Source organism: Gopherus evgoodei, chromosome 1 (assembly GCF_007399415.2).
Source record: "Gopherus evgoodei ecotype Sinaloan lineage chromosome 1, rGopEvg1_v1.p, whole genome shotgun sequence".
NCBI lineage: Eukaryota > Metazoa > Chordata > Testudines > Testudinidae > Gopherus > Gopherus evgoodei.
The window spans coordinates 228,902,718-228,922,928 of NC_044322.1; the positions used below are offsets into that span (position 1 = coordinate 228,902,718).

General features: G+C 42.0%; 1 protein-coding gene across 3 annotated transcripts in view; it reads left to right on the top strand.

Moving 5' to 3' along the window:
- KCNA5 (potassium voltage-gated channel subfamily A member 5) overlaps positions 1-15,371 on the top strand; it is a 31,646-nt gene extending 16,275 nt beyond the window's left edge. For 2 of the 3 annotated variants that reach the window (XM_030538739.1, XM_030538750.1), the window contains 3 exons: positions 11,208-11,339; positions 13,629-13,666; positions 13,852-15,371. The gene's annotated coding sequence lies outside the window, so the exon portion shown is untranslated. Of the gene's footprint in view, positions 1-5,122; positions 5,198-11,207; positions 11,340-13,628; positions 13,667-13,851 lie in introns of those variants that run through there. The other variant, XM_030538759.1, reaches the window with a different exon arrangement.
- Positions 15,372-20,211: the final 4,840 nt, after the last annotated feature.

The window sequence follows — 20,211 nt, forward strand, 5'->3', positions numbered from 1 at the left end:
GGGTGTCCATAAAAAGGAGCTACCCTCCTCCTTTCATTTATCACAGGCCCCTAGGGAACTTTCATTGCCAAAACTTAGCCGCTAAATGAGTTTATGTGCCTTCATGGTTTGGCATGAGTTTTGTGGATCTCTGTGGAGCCTAAAAGTGGGTTGTAGGTGCCTGCATTTGGGGTTTAGGTGCCTACATATCTTTGTTATCTGGACTTAACTGAAGAAGAGGCTGTTTCATATCTGGATGTTGACCATATAAACAGGCAGAAAAATCTGCCCAAGGTCTTTCTTTGTACCTTGATGCTCTACTTAAACCTCTTGTTATATGGCAAGTAACTTTTGATAAACACTCTATTTGTTTCTGGAAAAACATCATTGCTTCCTTGATTAACTACTGTGAAAACAATACATTCCGGCATGCCTCATTTATAAAATCAGTTTATGCACTATATAATGGAATACATTTGGATGCAGCTGTGGTACCTAATGTGTGTACTGGGAGCCACTTACAGCCGTCAGGGATGTGAATTGTGACCCTCAAAGGTGACTGTCTTAAAAAGAAAATATGTATTTAATGATAATTGAAAATATTCTTTTGCATAGAGACTGTAATATATGCCATCATGTGCCAGCAATGCCCCTCTGCCAGGTACATTGGTCAAGCCAGACATTCTCTAAGCAAAAGAATAAATGGACACAAATCTGACATCAGGAATTATAACATTCAAAAACCAGTAGAACACTTCAATCTCCCTGGTCACTCAATTACAGACCTAAAAGTGGCAATTCTTCAACAACAAAACTTCAAAACCAGATTCCAATGTGAAATTGCAGAACTGGAATTAATTTGCAAACTGGACACCATTAAATTAGGCCTGAATAAAGACTGGAAGTGATTGGGTCATTACAAAACCTAATTTCTCCCATACTAATTTCCCCCTACTGTTACTCACACCTTCTTGTCAATTTTGAAATGAGCCACTCTCATTACCACTTCAAAAGTTATCTTTCCTCCCTTAGTATCTTACTGTTAATTGAATTGTCTCATTAGACTGACCTCACACTTGGTAAGGCAACTCCCATCTGTTCCTATGCTGTGTATTTATACCTGCTACTGTATTTTCCACTCCATGCATCTGATGAAGTGGGTTCTAGTTCACAGAAGCTTATTCCCAAATAAATTTGTTAGTCTCTAAGGTGCCGTAAGGACTCCTCGTTGTTTTTGCTGATACACACTAACACGGCTACCGCTCTGAAACCTAAGATAATGTAGTAAGTACACAGGCTAAAAGCAAGTAATCTATATGCAAAGTACATTGTAGAATAAAAGCCCAACGTGCTGCCAAACGGGCTTATTCCTGGAGTTGATATGCCATAAAATAATTGGAGCTGGAAGTGTATTTTGGTCATTGCCATATGATGTATGAATCCACCTATGAATTTAATGTCATAGCTTGGGCACTATGGTGGTGAGTGCTATCAGAAAAAATTTTAAAAGGGAGCTAGCTGGCTAGATAGATAGATGTGCAGTATGGACTCAATGTGTAACTTTACTATACCCATTTAGAGTGTTCTATCAGCATATCACAACAATTTTCATGGTGTAGATAAAAACTAGGCATTGGGGGTAACATTTTCAAAAGCACCTATGTGCCTTAAGAGCCTAAGGCCTTATCTACATAGGAACACTTAGGAGAGTTAATCTGAATTAACCAAAAATGTGAATTTTAACCAGATTAGTTAAACTGGATTAAACATTTATGTGGATGCTCTCATTTGGAATAAAAATGGATTTAATTCAGTTTAGTTTAATTTGCTTTGGAAGTGGATTAAACTAAACCTAATTAAGACCACTTTTTTCCAATTGACAGTGTTCATGTGAGGCTAAATCGGGTTTAACTAATCTGGTACAATTATACTGCAATTGAAATGCCTGTAAATTTCCCCATGTAGACAAGTGCTAAAGCCCAGATCTTCAAAGACCTTTAGGCACCTAATACCTTGTCTACATTTGAAAGTTGCAGTACTTTAACTATACTGGTATCGTCAAAGCGATACATCTCAACTGGTGTTATATTAGTATAAAGGTGCTTTAAACCAGTATAGCTATTTCTGTGCAAGAAGGGGAATAAACTATACCAGTATAAAAGTCACCTTTATACTAGTATAACTATGCCTCCAGTAGGGGTTGTGCCCATATAACTCTAATGGTACAAAAGCCCAGACCCCTATGAAATAGATAAACAGGTACAACTTTCAAGTGTAGACCAAGCCTTACACCCTTTGAAACCAATGGCACTTAGGCACTTAAATACCTTTTGAGGATCTAGGACTAAATCCCATTTTCAAAAGTCACATAGATGCTTAGGAAAGTCACTGAAAGCCAGTGGTACTCAGGACTTGTCTACATGTGGGGTAATGTGCTCTACAGGGGTGTGATTTGTAAAGTGCACTAACGTCTTGTGCATAAATTGATCCATGTAGACCCTACAAGTACAAACTAATGGTTCCCTAGTGCACTTCAACATAGTGCTGTTTGAAAGACCACTACATTGAAGCACACCAGCAGGGTCTACATGGCCATTTATTGTGCAACACATTAGTGTGCTTTAGAAATTGTACCCCTGTAGAACACATTAACCCACTACGTAGACAAATCCTTAGATTCCTAAATCACCAGTGAAATGTTACCCACCATCTATAGTCATCTATACACAGGGGTGAAAGTAACTTAAAGGACTTACCAGTACACTGGAGTCCTGAGCAGGGTCGTGGCCTGGAGCTCCCCGCAGTGGCACGAGCACTGGGCCATTTAAATCCCTGCCTGAGCCCGGCTGCCAGAGCTCAGGTGTCGCTTTAAAGGGCCTGGGGCTTCCTGCAGCAGCTAGAGCCCTGGGCCCTTTAAATCACCGCCGTGAAAGCTGGTCCAGTCCGGCACGGCGTATTGGCTCTTGCTGGTACACCATACCAGCTTACTTTCACCTGTCTGTACATCTACACCAAGGCCCAATACTGCAAGATGTTGAGCACCTCCTGTTGGGTACTAAGTGCCCTCAATGCCCATTGAAGTCACTGGAAATTAAAGGCCATCAGGAGGCACAGATGCTGCTGGGGTTGCATCATAGTGCTTGATGTGCAAACGTACTATAGGTCTCATCAAGGTTCATGGGCTTTATAGGCAAACACTGGCAGAGTAAAATAAATCCTTTAAAGTGTGAAAATTTCTGTTCTGTTCCTGCCCAGAAGGCACACCCAGGGACAGAATTCAGGTCACACACAGACCTGCTGAAACCTATTTGGTTTGTGCTATAACATGAACCCCACAGGCCTGGTTTTGCACCATACAGATCAATGAGACTTTTGCCATTGGCTTCAATAAGAGCAGGATTGAGCCCCAGGAGCACGATCCTTCTCCCATTGACTACAACCAGCGTTTTCCCATTGACTTCTATGAGGGCTGGATTGGGCCTCAGCGTGGCTCTGAACTAGCTGTAAGATGACAAGGTATTTTGGAAAAGGCTGGAGGCAATATAATTATTATTCATTGTCAACGCTAAAGCAAAGTTGCGATTCAGTCAGTATCTACACTGTCTAGAAAGACATCACATGAAATTATATAAGGCCTGATGTCACTGTCAGTACATAATGCTTAACCTGGAAAATAGAACTGCAGAAGGAGTTCTGAGTCAAGTGGGGCTTTGTACATTCCCTATGAAATCAATCTGAGAGTATATCACAGATGATTTGATATTGCAGTGATTCATAATACCACAGTATAAGAGGATGTTAAGAAGTATTTTGAAGGGTACCAGAAATAACTATTGGCGCAAACATGTCAGTTCAGATACATTCATTCTAAATGAACTCACTGCAGTAAAAAATAAGCCTGGAATTGTTAAAGGCACTTTGGATTAGCATAACTGTGCTCCCACGAAGCCAGTGGAAGTTCATTGATTTCAGTGAGTGCAGTTATGCTAAAGCTGATGCTTTTGAAAATCTCATCCTAAATATTTTCTTCTTTCTTGGCTTTGCAGTGATTTTCAGCTCTGGCCTTTGGAGCTCCCTCTGTCAGAGTGGTGAAGCAAAAGTGCAACCACTGAAAGAGATGAGGAGGCTTTATACTAGCTTGTTGATGTTCTCCTTCAAAAAGTAGCAGGACTCAGACATTCTCTTTCTTTGTTCTCTCTTAACTTTTCTTTTAATGTAGTTGCCACTATGTAGAGTTCCATCTGTCAGTCTTCAAACAGTAACGCACCCTACTATTTTTAGGTACTTCCAAGACTCTTAGGGTTTCCTGATGCTTTTTGAATAATAATAGTAATGAATAATAAATAAATGTCCATCTCTTCACACAGTATGGCTGCCTCACATCTTTTTGTCATGCATTTCTTTGGTGTACATTCAGCCATGATCCAATTTGCAATTGACACCAAAATTGAAAAGCAACTCATCTGTGTCTAATTCAAGGGATGCCTTCATGCTTGTCTTGAGATGACCAACTATTAAAAAGGTTAAGTTCTATTGCTATTAGTTGTCATTCAATTTAAAATATAGGGTTGCACAGGGCCTGATTTAGGAACATAGGACTTGCCATACTGGGTCAGACAGTGGTCCGTTTAACCCCAGTATCCTGCCTCTGACAGTAGCCATTAGATCTCATCCTGGTCTCTAATAGTTAGAGACTGGCATAAGCCCGAAAGCACAAAGTTTAATATCCCTCTCAAATGTTTTATTGTCATTTATGATAACTTTGGGTATTCATAATATTCATATAACTAGCCAATTCCTTTTTGAATCTGGTTACTTTCTCGGACTTAACTACTTCTTGAGGCAGTGAGTTCCACAGCTTAGTTCCCTGTTGTGTGAAAAAGTATTTCCTTTTACTGATTTCAAGTTTCCCACCTCTTATTTTGATTGAATGCCCCTTTATTCTTGTGTTATAAGATAGGGATAGTGGAAGCTTCCAATCTACCTTATCTATACTATTCATTATTGTATAGACTTTTATCATGTATTCCCTTATTCATCTCCTTTTTAAGATAAACAATCCCAGTCTTTTCAGTCTCTTTTTATATAGCAATATTTCTAGGCCTTTGATCATTCTCATTGTCTTTCTCTGAATCCCCTCTAGGCCTGCAATACCCTTTTGGACATGGAGTGACCGGCGCTGCACGCAGTACCCAGATGACGCTGCACCATTGATTTGTACAAAGACATCTTAAATTTTTTTTAGTTATTCTCCATCTCATTCCTGATACATCCAAACATCTTGGTTGCTTTTCTGAGCACAGCTGCACATAGAGCAAAGCTCTTCATTGAGCTGTTTACAATGATGATCAAATCTCTTTCTTGAGTGGATACAGTTAATTTAGAACCCTTAAAGTGTAAGAGTGGTTTAATACCCCTCCCCCCTGAAATATTCACTGGCCATTGGCTATCAAGTTGTCCATTCCGCTAGCTTGTTTAGGTTTCTCTGAAGTTCCTTATAGTCCTTTCTGGTCCAAAATAACTTTGAGTCATCTGCAAATGTTATTGCCTCACTATTCACCCCCTTTCCCAGGTCATTATAAATGTATTAAACAACATGATACCTAGTACAGAAGCTTGGAGCACCCCACAATTAGCCCTTTGCCATGATGAAAACTGATGATTTATTCTCAAGTCTGCAATAGTGAAAATTATCGGTGTTGGCTTACCCAACCTACAACACCCACCCAACCTGAATGTACCCTCCTGAAAACATATTCGGATGTCACTGTAACAAATTACTGGGAAGTTATTGAAAATGAATCCCTTGAATACAAAATGGTATTTTTCAGTCTCATAGCAATGTGTTATTTGCACCATTGTGCAGGTGTTTTGAAATTTTAGGAGGCAAAATTAAGCTTGGTAAGTTATGTTTATGGGCTGGATGGTGAGTGATGAAGGATTATAAAGCCATGGGGAACTGACTGGACACTTTAACTTTTCATTGCCAGGTATTTTAATTATTGTATTTTTTAAGAAGTGCAGAAGTTGTATAGCAAAAATGTAATGTTGTAGTTTGGCTGCTCACTGGACTACAATGAAATATTCTTTCAACCTAACAAATTTTGTTTGTGTGGTGTATGGGAAACTGATTAAAAATGACTAGCTATCATTTTAAATGTGAGGCATTTTCTAGTTCTGCTTGCAGGAATGAGGTCTCTTACCAAAGCTATGTGATTTGGGTCATCTTAGTCAGTTAGCATGCAGTCAGTCTGGAAAAAGCCAGCTTAAAGCAAGGTGGGGTCAGTTGTACCTCACTGCCTTAGGGACCAACCTGCTTTTCTTTTTCTCTCTCTCGCTCTCTCTGTTTGGGTTCTTATGTGTTCTCTTTCTGAATTCTCTGAAATGAAGTAGTGTTATATTGCAGTCTTCCATCAAGTGTATTTATGTTTTTATCTAACTTTTCTGTGGCCTGGTCTACACTTAAAAAATTTAGGCTGACAGAATTACCTCGCTCAGGGGTGTGAAAAATCCACAGCATAGATGCAGCAAGGTCAACAGAAAAATACTTTCTCTGATCTCGCTAACATCGCTAGGGGAAGTGATGTTCCCATACCGATGGAAAATCCCCTTCTGTCAGTGTAGGCTGTATTACACTACCAGGTTGTACTGGCTGTTATGCTGTTACTGTGTTATGCTGGTACCACATGTAACCCACACACCTTCTGGGTATGGTGTTCTGTCTCATCTAGTGGCACTGAGACCACTTAGGGAGAGAGAGATTGAGTCTGCTCTATAGCCTTAGCTAACAGCCAGTTGACTTTTAACTCATGCAGTAGAGGCTCATGCACTAACCCTGTACTCCAGATGAGGCCTCACCAATGTCGAATAGAGGGGAATGATCACGTCTCTCGATCTGCTTGCAATGCCCCTACTTATACAGCCCAAAATGACATTACCCTCTTGGCAACAAGGGCACACTGTCGACTCATATCCAGCTTCTCATCCACTGTAGGTCCTTTTCAGAACTGCTGCCTAGCCATTCGGTTCCTAGTCTGTAGCAGTGCATGGGATTGTTCCATCCAAAGGGTAGGACTCTGCACTTGTCCTTGTTGAACCTCATCAGATTTCTTTTGGCCCAATCCTCTAATTTGCCTAGGTCCCTCTGTATCCTAGCCCTACCCTCCAGCGTATCTACCACTCCTCCCAGTTTAGTGTCATTTGCAAACTTGCTGAGGGTGCAGTCCATGCCATCCTCCAGATCAGGGGTCGGCAACTTTTCAGAAGCAGTGTGCCGAGTCTTCATTTATTCACTCTAATTTAAGGTTTCGCGTGCCGGTAATACATTTTAACATTTTTATAAGGTCACTTTCTATAAGTCTATATTATATAACTAAACTATTGTATGTCAAGTAAACAAGGTTTTCAAAATGCTTAAGAAGCGTCATTTAAAATTAAATTAAAATGCAGATCTTACACCGCCAGCCTGCTCAGCTCACTGCCAGCCTGGGGTTCTGTTCACCTAGGCCAGCAGCAGGCTGAGCAGGTCCTGCGGCCGGGACCCCAGACCTGGATGGGGAGGTTTCAGGGGTCAGGGCAGAAGGCTGGGGGTGGGGGTTCAGGGATGAGGGCTGGGTGTGTGAGGAGTGTAGGGCAGAAGGCTGGGTGTGGGGGGGTCAAGGGTCAGGGCAGAGGGCTGAGTTTGTGTGGGGGGTCAGGGCAGAGGGATGGAGCTGTGGGGGTGCAGGGCAGAGGGCTGGGTATGTATTGGGGTGGGTGGAGTTCAGAGCAGAGGGCTGGGAGACTTGAGGGGTGCAGGGCAGAAGGCTGTGGGGGGGGTCAGGGCAGAAGGCTGCGGGTGTGGGGGGGTTCAAGGGTCAGGGCAGAGGGCTGGGGAGTGTGGGGGGTGTAGGACAGAAGACAGTGTGGGGGGGATCAGGGCAGAGGGCTGGGGTGCTCGGCTCGTAGAGATATGCCTGTTCCACCCCTTTCCCCAAGACTCCGTCCCTACCTCTCTCTGTCCCCTCTAGGGAACTGCCTGCACACTGTTGCTCTCCCCCCCCCCTCGCTAGGGCCATCAGCTGATTGGCACAGGGAAGGAGAGGGGGAGGGGCAGGAAAGCACTACGCTGGGGGAAGAAGCAGGGGGAGAGGGAAGCTTGGCTACCGCAGAACCAAGCTTCTGCCTCCTGCACCCACAGGGGAGAGCGGTGGGTGAGGGGACTGAGTGGGGTTAGGGGCCAGGACTGCGGCAACTGAGTGGGGTTAGGGGCCAGGATTGCGGCAGGCGGCTGCGTGCCACTCAAAATCGGCTCGTGTGCCATGTTTGGCACGTGTGCCACAGGTTGCCGACCCCTGCTCCAGATCATTAATGAAGATATTGACCAAACTGGCCTCAGAACCAACCCGGAGGCACTCTGCTTGATGCTGGCTGCCAACTAGACATGGAACCATTGTTCGCTTTTCTTCAGTGCATCTCAAGCCAAGCCAACATTTATATTCTAGTGTGGTCTTTCATATACCATGAAGTTGCCATTGTGTGGTGCATGGAAGTCAAGTGACTTGGTCAAATCTAGTCAATGAGAGATAGCAACTGAGAGGGTTAGGAGTCCAGACCCCCTAGGTGCCAGTTCCTTTGCCTTAACATGTAAGAGAACATCATCCTAGTTACATCTTTCCTAGGTTGCCTATTTAAAACTTCTTTTCAAACAAGAAAGACAAACCAGTTAGTAGATTAAGAAACATCTTTGGTATCAAAACTAGGAGTGAGGGAGCTACCTATAGGTCTTGCACTAAAATAGGACTTGTCCTTAAGGAACAAAGTATTTTCAGGCCCTTATGATCCAGAATAATTTATTGTCAAGCCCTGATGGTTCAACTTCACTGCACTTCCATTTAACTCAACAAAACAGCAGGGGAAATAGGAAGCTGACTATGGCTCCCTGATTCTCAGAGCTGATCAATGACACCCTTGCACAGGTGAGAGCAACCTGAGGGCTGCTCTAACTGTTGCCAGCTGGCTATGTTCCTTGCTGGTCCATATATCAGTTGAGTCACAGATAGAGCATAGTGTATTTCACCCAAGCTGCCTCCCTCTCCCTATGCTGAGGTTGAGTGGATGGGATGGGTCTAGCACAAGGCCTCATTACACAGCTCTGTGTCAGTGGAGAGCTTCCCCTTGCCAGGAGGATTCACAGCAGTGGCCAGACTGGCTGCTTTCCAGCCCCTTTGCACCTCTCAGATGGTGGGAAAAGGCTAGGATGCTTGGGAGAATCTAACAAGATAGTATCAGAGTCCCACTCAAATCAGACAGTTAGATGTTGGAATGACCTAGGTAGGGTGGTACTAGTTCAAGATAAATGAGCTACAAGCTCAGGAAAAATATAGGCTCAGGACAAGAGACTAAAGCACAGGACAGATGTTGCTGAATAGTGCCTCTGATCAGGGTTTGACAAGCACAACCTGTTACTGATCTGAGTCAGTAATACCAAGATACTGAGATGCTGCCACTGGGATCGAACATTCACAGGCTCTGACAGCAGGATGCTGCACTGCTTTGAGAGCACTGCTTCTTCTTTGGGCCTCTTTGATTCCCTTAGCTTTCCCACTAAAAAAATTGTCTTTAAAATGGCAATGGGTTTCATTTCAGGTCAGTAACCACGCCTCTTCAGGCTCCTGCTTCAGGGTTTCTACAGCTGAGAAAGATGGTGGGAGGCAATGACATGACTAGTGTGCTAAGGACATGCTTTCACATTCAGGATGTCCTGCTATTTGGACTGAGGGAAGGCCCTGATATTTGCATTTGGGGAGTATGAGTAAGCTTTCAATCTTCCTTCCCTCTGATGCACATCCACTCCCTTCCAGCCAGTCAGTCGTACTCTAGCTTTGGGCTGGGTGAGAGAGTAGGACAGAGGACACAACGGGTGACCTGAGGTAGCATCAGCATGTAGAGCAGTAAAGTGTCTCTGGCAGTGGCAGGCCACTTGACACTGCTGTCTGACTGTCTAGCTCACCATCAGCAGTGCACCTAGAAGAACCTGCTGAAAATTAAACTGACAGAAGATTAAGCTTGCTACAAGGCTAATGGATCTGCAGAGAACATCATGTAACTTTCACGGGAGTGCAGCATTCTTCAGTGTCTCCTCAAGAAGGTTTTTGTGGGTGTCTGTAAGTCCAGTCATGAAAGACTAAGAGAGAACAGAGGGCCGAGGGATCCGATTGGAAGCACTGGAGAGATGAAGAGCTAGATTGTGCCGTTAGGCACAGCCCTGTGTAAGGGCAGTGCATATCTGTGCAGCCTCAGCAGCCACGCAGGGAAGAAGTTGTAACTCAGAAAGTCCAATTGCCTCTTTGTTCCTCTTTGCTGCATGGGCAAGTCTTCTGCTACGGCCCCATAACAGAGGAAAATTACTTCCTGTCCATACCAGCTCAGTTTCACAGGCTCACACAGTACGTGGAGTGGAGCCAAGAATTCTCCCTCTTTCTACCCCTCTTTGCTTCCACCCACACCCATTTGATTGCAGTGGCAGTAGTGGCTATATGGAGCTTGCTTTCCCATTTACATCCTAAGCAGTGATGTGGGTTGGGGGAAGGTTGGAGGGTCTTATGCCCCAGTGTAGCCACGAAGGGTTGGACCACAATCTGGCCCGAAAAGAGAAAAGAGAGGAAGAGGTCATGGATTGAGAAGGGATGACTAGTACTTCACATGCTATTCCCGACCAGGTGGCATCACTGAATAAAGGCATTATAATATTTTCAGTTTGATTCCCCATCTCATTTCTTATGCATCCTAACATTGCGGTAGGTTTCTTTTCTTCTTCTTTTTTTAATGCAGCTGCCCATGGAACACAGGTCTTCACTGAACTTTCTACACTGACACCCTGGTCACTGTCTTAAGTTGGTACACCTAATTTAGAACCTTGTAAGGTTTAGGAGTCATTTAAGTTTTTCCCTCCATCATGCATTATTTTGCATTTATCCACACTGAACTTCATTTGCCTATCTCACTAGAGCCTTCATAAAGGTTTCTGAAATGTAGGTTATCCATCCGATGGTCTCTCTGTATTTGTATTATCTACCTGTCTTTGGTGTTTCTATCACCTAGGTTCCTAAGTGTCAACACCTATGTAATAAGCTAAATCAATGCCCTAACCCCACTGAATGCTAAAAGCACTTTGCTAAACAGACCACTGTAGCCACAGTAATTGTGATGCCATATTATAGGTGACGTTGCATTCTTTTGTTCTCTAGAGTGACCTGGAGCAGAGACAGTGGTGCTGTTCTTGAGAAGGCTTCTTGGGGCATAGCAGTCCACAGCACACCCAATGAGACACAGTATTGAGATGGAAATTCCAGTCTGAGGAGGGTGTGAGTCATGAGTTGGTGAGTGAAAGAAACAGCAGGGTAAAAATAACAGAACACAATATGATGCTGAATGTTAATCTGTTACATTGCATTACCCTTGCTTGCATTACTCATAACAGAATAACATGTAGTGTGCACTGCAGTGCATAACACATATCGTTGTATACTATTCTGAAAGTATATGGTTTAGGATGGTAGATTGGTTATGCCTTATATTTCCTGTTTTTAGGGTGGATTGAAAATTATTAATTACATTTTTTTCAATGAAAAATGCCTTTTCAAACAGTATGGACATTTCTGTATACAATTTTCGCATCATTCAAAATTTCCAGATTTTGGACAAAACAATTTAAAATGAAAAAAAATTCATTTCAATTTGAACTGAGCAAAATGAAATTTTTTTGGTTTCCCTTTTTTTGTTTCCTTCCTCCCTCTTTTCTACCTTCTTTCCAGGAGTAAATAGATAATGAGGAGAAAAAAGTCTCAAACTTGAAACATTTTCATTTCACTTCTATTTGATGTGCATTGATATGAAAACATGTTCTTCTGAATTAGTGTGAAAAAAAAATTGTGTTTGTTTTTCATTATTTCATCAGAATGTTTTGGGGAAAATTTCAAATGCAGAGTGGAATTTTCAGTATCGCTCACTAGGGTGGCCAACTTTGATTGGATGAATTCATGCAGATTTCATCACATGACATAATCGTTAATTAAAGATTAATCTTTAATTCCTGGAGACTTCAGGGCAATCCTGGAGGGTTGGCAACCTCACACTCATGATTGGCTTAACTCTCCCTGGGTCAATGTAAGGCCACTGCCAGGGGCAGCTCTAGATATTTCACCACCCCAAGCATGGCGGCATGCCACGGGAGGATGCTCTTCCGGTTGCCGGGAGGGTGGCAGGCAGCTCCGGTGAATCTCCCGCAGGCATACCTGCGGGAGGTCCACCAGAGCCACGGGACCAGTGGACCCTCTGCAGGCATGCCTGCGGGAGGTCCACCAGAGCCGCCTGCTGCCCTCCCAGCAACTGGCAGAGCGCCCCCTGCGGCATGCCGCCCCAAGCATGTGCTTGGCATGCTGGGGCCTGGAGCCGCCCCTGGCCAGTGCTAAACATTTCTGAAATCCCAAACAAAATCTCTATAATTGAAAAATGATGAAATCAGATTTTACCAAACATCTCTGAGACCTTTTCTGCACTGAAAATTATCCAGATATTTTAACTTTGAAAAGGCTCCCAAGATGATTCTCAAATTTTCCACCCAAATTTACCTTTATGTTCTGTCCAAAATAAACACCTGTAGTAAAGTTAAAGGCCACTGCATATAGGCAGTAAGAGCCAGATTTTAAAAGGTGTTTAGGTGCCTGACTCCCAATGAAATCAATGGGAATTAGAGACCAGATCGGATTTTGGGAGATGAGTTAGGCCAGCACTGAGTGATATTGAAAATCTACCCTTTTCTTGGAAATTTTCCCAAAATGTTCTATATTTTTGATGAAATCAGTAGGAGTTAGGTGCCAAGAAATCTGTCCCTAGGTGCCTTACACCCATTGATTTCAATGGAGTTAGATGTCTGGGTGTTTATCTACATCTTTAGATGCCTAAATACCTTTGTAAATCTGGTCCTTAGGACTGAGCTAAATCTCATTGAAGTTAATGGAAAAAAATCTCACAACCCTGAATGAAAATTTCGATCAAGTCCTTATGCTGTATATGCTGTATTGCCATTTTGGGTTGGGAAGGGTAGTCTCAGCAAGGGGAATGTCATGGGGATTTCCTCCTCAGAGCCTCATGGGAAGGATTGATGGAGGTCCGTTATGGTTTAGTCAGGTATCTAGACCCTTATCTAGTGGTCCTGCGCAATTAAAGTCAATGGGAGCTTTGTCTTTGACTTCAGTGAGCACAGGTTCACACCCATAGTTATCATTGCAGATTACCACATAGACAGTTCCTAGCTTTGCAGGGGGGGGGGGAGCGTCTTCATTTTTTTAAGTGGGAAAAAGGATCTATTTTATTCTAGTCATTTCAGGTCATTTCAAAATCCACTAAAGTGTATTTTACTTCAACTTTCTTAACATCATTTACCTTTGGGCTCTGATGGGAGTGTGGAAAATTTCAGCCAAAACAGAGAAGAATTGCAAAAGTGAGAGGCTAGTGAAAACAGGAGTTTATAACGCAAGACTATGTATATTCTTATCCATCGTATTCTCTAACTCTGAATGCCAGAATTACCAGTCACAATGCTACATTATTCAAAATGTAAATTACATGTCTTTGTAAATGTTCTCCTTCTCCTCCCCTCCTCTTAGCTGACTCATGAGACAGAGAGATGCTGAAGTTTAGCCAGGTAAGAATGCCCCTTGTCTTGCAAACACTGTGAAGCATATGTGTATTTGTGTTTGCAGGATCGGGGTTTAAGTTTGTGAGCAGAATATTTTTCTTCCTTCCAGATCTTGTTACAAATGGCTTATGTAATTCCACTAAAATGAAACCATCTTGAATAATCCTTTATATTTCTACTTTCTCTTTCAGAGGCTGCCTGAGAAGCTATTAAGGGCATCTTATTTTTTATAATGTTTTTAACTGATCTTATGTTGCTTTTTAATTTATATTTACATCTACTTAGCTTGTCATTTTTTTGTATATTACATATTTCTTTTTCCAAATTTGTAAAAAAAATATTTTTTAATTTATATTTATGCAAGAAAAAGGAAGTCATTGTAATTTTGGTTTGACGTCTTTGGCAACAAATTTTATTCGCTACTCGGTGGCCACTGTTTTGGTTAAGACACCATTTAATTAATCATATCTGTAAACCCAGTAGGGTGCTGAAGGTAACTCCCTGGGAGAGGACCTTTATGGTACAAATTTTCAGAAAGGGAGGATGGAGGTAGGAAATTACACAACTGCCCTTGAAGTCAATGGAAATCTGTCCATTGTAAATGGTTATTTGGCCAAGCTAACTGGTGATTAGCATATGCAAATACCTGATTTGCAGAGGTAGATGTATTCATTGCATGCACTAATGTAGGCATGTAATTGAGCATACTGTCCTGCAAGTGGATCAACCTACTTTTCTGAAAATGTTACCCTAGAAATCTAACTTACGAGTGTAGGGGAAAAAAGTAATTTCTTTCTTCTGTGAAATCTGTCTATGCAACTGTACTGAATTAGAAGAATTGTCCAACAGGAAAGTCAGGAATGGCTTCTGGAGGCACTGATACATTAGTTTGCTCTAAAAGTAAAGCAGAATAGTGGAACATTGTAATCTATGTGTCTGCCACTCCTGATCTAAGCCATATTTCTGTATCTGGTATGCATCCTAAAGACTGCACCTATAGTTGCTTGGTAGAGGACTGGCTGCCTTTCTCCTGGTATCACACTACCGTAAAAGGACATTGGGAAGAAATTCAGAGATTGGAACTAACACAAGTAGCAAGATTCCTTTGCTCCCTGTTCCCATAACTTCTTGGGATATGAAACTCTATTGAAAACCTTTCCCCTGCATACATTGCTTTGGAGTTGCCCAGCTTCTTCTCTGCCCCCTCACATGGATGTGTTCTCATCGGTTGGATTCCTCAATTTGGATGTTTGGAAATATGTTCTTTTGCAGGGTTTCTCTTACAGAGAAACTGTTCTGCATTCAGACCCCGGTTTTGAACTCATTCTCAGACACAGCGAAACACATCAGTTACTGTGCTATTTTGGATTTTGTATGGAAATACATGAATGATCGTCTCTAAATCTTTGCTTTCCTTCCACTAGTGCTGTTCTTTGTCAAACTTTCTCATAGTTTAGGGAGATTATTTAAGCATCATTTATTTCTGTCTTTTTTTACATTAATTTTCTTTTATTTCTTTGGTATTTTTAAGATGTGAAGTCTCCAGGGTTAATATTTCAAATCTTAGCATCAAAGTGCTGTGCATACAGGTCTAGTACACATCTGAAGGTTAGTCTTAGTTTTTGTGTGGCTTTGACTTGAACACTTTTCCATTTCTCTTTCTGTTAATATTGGTATTTGGGAAATGTGCACTGCCTGTATTCTTTCTGCCTTTTGCCCCTTGTCTCTTAATTCAATAAAAAAAATGTTTTCCTCAAAACTATGGTATTTACGGTATATCGTACAGAAACAAAGTCTTTGTAGGTATACATTGGATATATCTGGCATACATAGGAGAACTTCTGATGTGAGGTTTGAGAGGGTTGAGCTATACCAGTAAAGGGGTAAATTAATCCCTGCAATGACTACACCATACTGCTTACGCAGAGAAGATTTTTTTTCAAAAGCATTTATTTCCTAAAATATTGCACACCATGGGTTAGATTCTGAGCTGGTATAAGCAGATGAAAATCAATGGAGTTTCACCCACTTACATACACCAGGTCTAATTTGACCTCATGTGTATATCATATGTTATTCCAGCTCAGTGACTACAATAAATCCTTTGTCCTGCTCATGAGGGTGTACATGCCTTTTAGGGATCTTAGGAGGAAACTTCTGAGGGTAGTATTAGACCACAGCCTTCCTCAGAAGAGAGGAAAGATGGTCCAGTGGTCCTGCAAATTGGAGGACCTGGCTTCAATTTTGGCCCTGCTTCAGGCTTCTTGTGTGACCATGGGCAAGTCACGCTATGACTAAGTTCCCCATCTGTAAAATGGGGACAATAATAGTTCTCTAGCTCACAGGGATGTTTTGTGAGGAAAAAGACATTAAAGATTGTGAGGTGATCAGATGCTACAGTAATGGCAGCCATATAAATACCTAAGATACACAGATGGGTAACAGAGGATACCAACAGGGTATTAACCAGACTCAGCTGCTTTAAATTAGAAACAGAGAACTCTCTTGTTACTGTGGGATGAAGAAAGCCAGCTGTGTGTATCCCAGCCTCTGCTCAAAAAGAGCAGGTGAGTTCTGTTCCTCTATTTAAAGGAGTGCTACGCAGCCGGAGAGGAGCTATAGAGGAAGGTACAAGAGAGGTTTCCTAGGATGGATGGCTCTTAAAAGCTTGGGTGAGTATAATGTTTTTCTTCTGTTAACCCTGTGTTGCTTTTTTAATTGAATATACTCTTATGTGGTACTGGAAAAAGGCTGGCTTACCTGTTGCAGGCCCTTTGAGTCATTCTCTTGAGCTGGTGTAAACTAACATTGCTCCTTTGACATTATGGGGGCTCATTTAATTGACACTGAGGATCTAGTCATTTATTGTTTAGCTGAAATGTGTTGCCATAAAACCCAGCCTCCCACAGGGGGTTTTCTCTGAAATAAAATGAATGATGTGACCTGAGGCATTATTGATCAGAGACAAGCCTTTAGACCTTCACAGTCTGAAAAACAAAGAGCTCCTCAAATAACGTTAACTTTCCTTTCCATGATAAACGGCTACTGTGACTTTCAGCACTGTTTTCTTGTGTGTAGGGTCAGAAGTCCTGATCCTGCAGTGTGCTTAATTTTATGCATGTGAATAATCCCAGCTGATGTGAATTAGACTATTTATTTACATACTCAGCTGTCTGTAGGTAGAGGCCTTAATTAGCATTTTAAAAATGTTATCAAATAGTCTTTGATCTCGGTGGAAATTTACAAAACTTCACAGGGCTATAAATTCTAATAAACTTTATAAAAAAACTCTCAGAGGAAGGATATGAAACACTCCTATGTCTCTTCTGTTTTATGGATATTCAGTTTCTCTTGTCAACTGTATTAGGAGCTGCTCACTAGCAGGAGAAACTCAAGGCCACTATTAGTGCTGCAATATTCCTTTGGGACCTGATGCAAAGTTTATGGAAGTCAATTGGAGGTTTTCCATTGATATCAGTGGGTTTTGGTTCAGGCTCTTGCTGCCACATGAGTCCATTAAACCAGGATATTTATGAACCATTCTCAAAATTAGAGATGCTTTTAATCCTTGCCCACTTCAGACTTTGTATCAAGTCAATGACTGTTTATAATACTTTAATTCTGTCAATTTAAAAGTGTCCAAACCCCCGCCTCTTGTTGGGGTTCCCCTAAGAACTTTTCCACTCAGTTTCTCAAGAACTCAGTCTTATCATTCAGCTTTCTTTATTTGGCACACAGCAAGGCTAGGCTGAGTTGATCAGCCTCAATCATAGTGGGTGGGTCTGGGGGGTACCACACATTCAAAGTTGCACAGCAAAACTCTTCTGTTATACACTTACACCTTCCGCTGCATTTACTATACATTGCATCACCTGTTTAGGGATTGGCTTGGTCATTTTGTAATAGGAACCCATCCCTGTAAAGCATGCAGTGCCCATGCACGATTTACTCATCACCTCATCTTACAATGAAGGCTCATTTTATCCATTTTTATCTTATCCATTGTAAATTATTCCTAGGGTGCTCCTCCCCCTCTTATTTTAGCTAGTGTGGACATTCTGTTTTCAGAATGCTGATCTATTTGCCTCTCTAATCCTGTCTCCCCCCAAAATAAGGTCTCACTCATGTCAAGCCAGGCTTACAATTCTGAATCTACTGAGTTCTTCTATTCAGTAGGATATTTATCACTATGGAAAGCCAGCGGGATGCTTGTTAGCTCTGCATCTGCTCTAGGACTGAGGGAGCTGAAATTCCAAGTTCCCTAGCCAGCAGCTGTAGCATAGTCACTAGCCTCTCTAGGCAAAGGAGCCACTAGAGGGAGACATAGTCCCACTCTGTAGTAATAGGGACTATGCCTATAGTCCAGGGGTAGGCAACCTATGGCAAGCGTGCCGAAGGCAGCACACGAGCTGGTTTTCAGTGGCACTCTCGCTGCCCGGCTCCTGGCCACTGATCTGGGGGGCTCTGCATTTTAATTTAATTTTAAATGAAGCTTCTTAAACATTTTAAAAAAACTTATTTACATTGCATACAACAATAGTTTAGTTATATATTATAGACTTATAGGAAAAAGTCCTTCTAAAAACTTTAAAATGTATTACTGGCACGCGAAACCTTAAATTAGACTGAACAAATGGAGACTCAGCACATCACTTCTGAAAGGTTGCCGACTCCTGCTATACTCTGTGACTGAATTATCCAGAAATACTGTACCTGCCTTAATCTAGTAGTATATATTTTAATATAAATGAATTAATTGCTTAGGTATTCATTGAATTAACTGGTGGTTTATTGAAATGGAAGAGACTGAGTCCAATTATCATAGGTGAACATTTCCTCCTTTGAGTTTCAGAGTGGTGTTTTGGCACGCAATTAACTGCTTTTGTACCTAATTATTGACCAAAAGGTAGAGTTGGGAGCTCTAACTGAACTCTCAAGTTTTCTTATTTTGCTTTTGAAAAATGGTTTGCAGGTCATTTCTTAAGGAAGATACTGGGACAGATTTTTATTTTGCCAACATACTGATAAATCTAGGGTAATTCTGTTGATTCCAATGGAGTCACTCAGGATTTATACAGGTTGGATGAAAGCTGGCTTTAGTCTATTGCATATATAAGGTAGGCTGCTTTCTTCTTTCTGTGGTCCAATATGACTTTCCAGGCTGTAGCTCTAAGACATGAAGGAAATGGGAATTCTGTCCTGTGAGAAGCAAGGAGTAGATCTTTCCAATTCCTCTTGATATCTTCAGTCACAAGGCCCCAGGGACTACGTAAACTCACAAACATCCCAAACAGCCAATCCAAATACAGCTTTTGACAAATCAATGTCCGAGGCCATACTCTGAGTGACATTGTGTATACATTAAGGTTATGACATTCAAATGGATAACTAATTTTGACCCAGTCTCAGTCTTTGTTCTCTCCATTCCTGTCTCTGTGGAGTCCCATATGCTCCAACAACTCTTTTGATTAGACTTCTGTTTCTACCTGTAAACTGTATGCACTGGTGGATTACCGTATGGGCTGAAGGGAGAGGGGGCATGCCCAGGGCCCTGCAGGAGCAGCTGGAACTCTAGCCCAACCCTCTGCTCCTCCTCTTCCCTCTGAGGCCCTGCCTCCAGCCCAGCCAGAAGCATGTGGAAAAGTGGTGAGCAATTCATAGATTCTAGAGCTGGAAGGGACTTTGAGAGGTCATCAAGTCCAGTCCCCTGCTCTCATGGCAGGGACCAGATACTGTCTAGACCATCCCTGATAGACATTTATCTAATCTACTCCTAAATATCTCCAGAGATGGAGATTCCACAACCTCCCTAGGTAGTTTATTCCAGTGTTTAAGCACCCTTACAGTTAGAACTTTTTCTAATGTCCAACCTAAACCTCCCTTGCTGCAGTTTAAGCCCATTGCTTCTTGTTCTATCCTTAGAGGCTAAGATGAACAAGTTTTCTCCTTCCTCCTGATGACACCCTTTTAGATACCTGAAAACTGCTATCATGTCCCCTCTCAGTCTTCTCTTTTCCAAACTAAATAAACCCAATTCTTTCAGCCTTCCTTCATAGGTAATGTTCTCAAGACCTTTAATCATTCTTGTTGCTCTTCTCCAGACCCTCTCCAATTTCTCCACATCTTTCTTGAAATGCAGTGCCCAGAACTGGACACAATATTCCAGTTGAGGTCTAACCAGCACAGAGTAGAGCGGAAGAATGACTTCTCATGTCTTGCTCACAACAAGATCTCGTGGTTAAACCAAGCTGGTCTTTTGCCACATTTTCTATCTTTCCTACCCAGCAGAATAGTTTGCTTTTGGGCCCTTTGAAATACTGCCAACTCTCCTCAGTTGTTTTTCCCCTCAGTCTTGAATCCCGTGGGACCTTACCTATCAGCTCTCTGAGCTTACCAAAATCTGCCTTCCTGAAATCCATTGTCTCTGTTTTCCTGTACTCCCTTCTACCCTTCCTTAGATTTGTGAACTCTATGATTTCATGATCACTTTCACCCAAGCTGCCTTCCAGTTTGAAATTCTCAGCGAGTTCCTCCCTATTTGTTAAAATCAA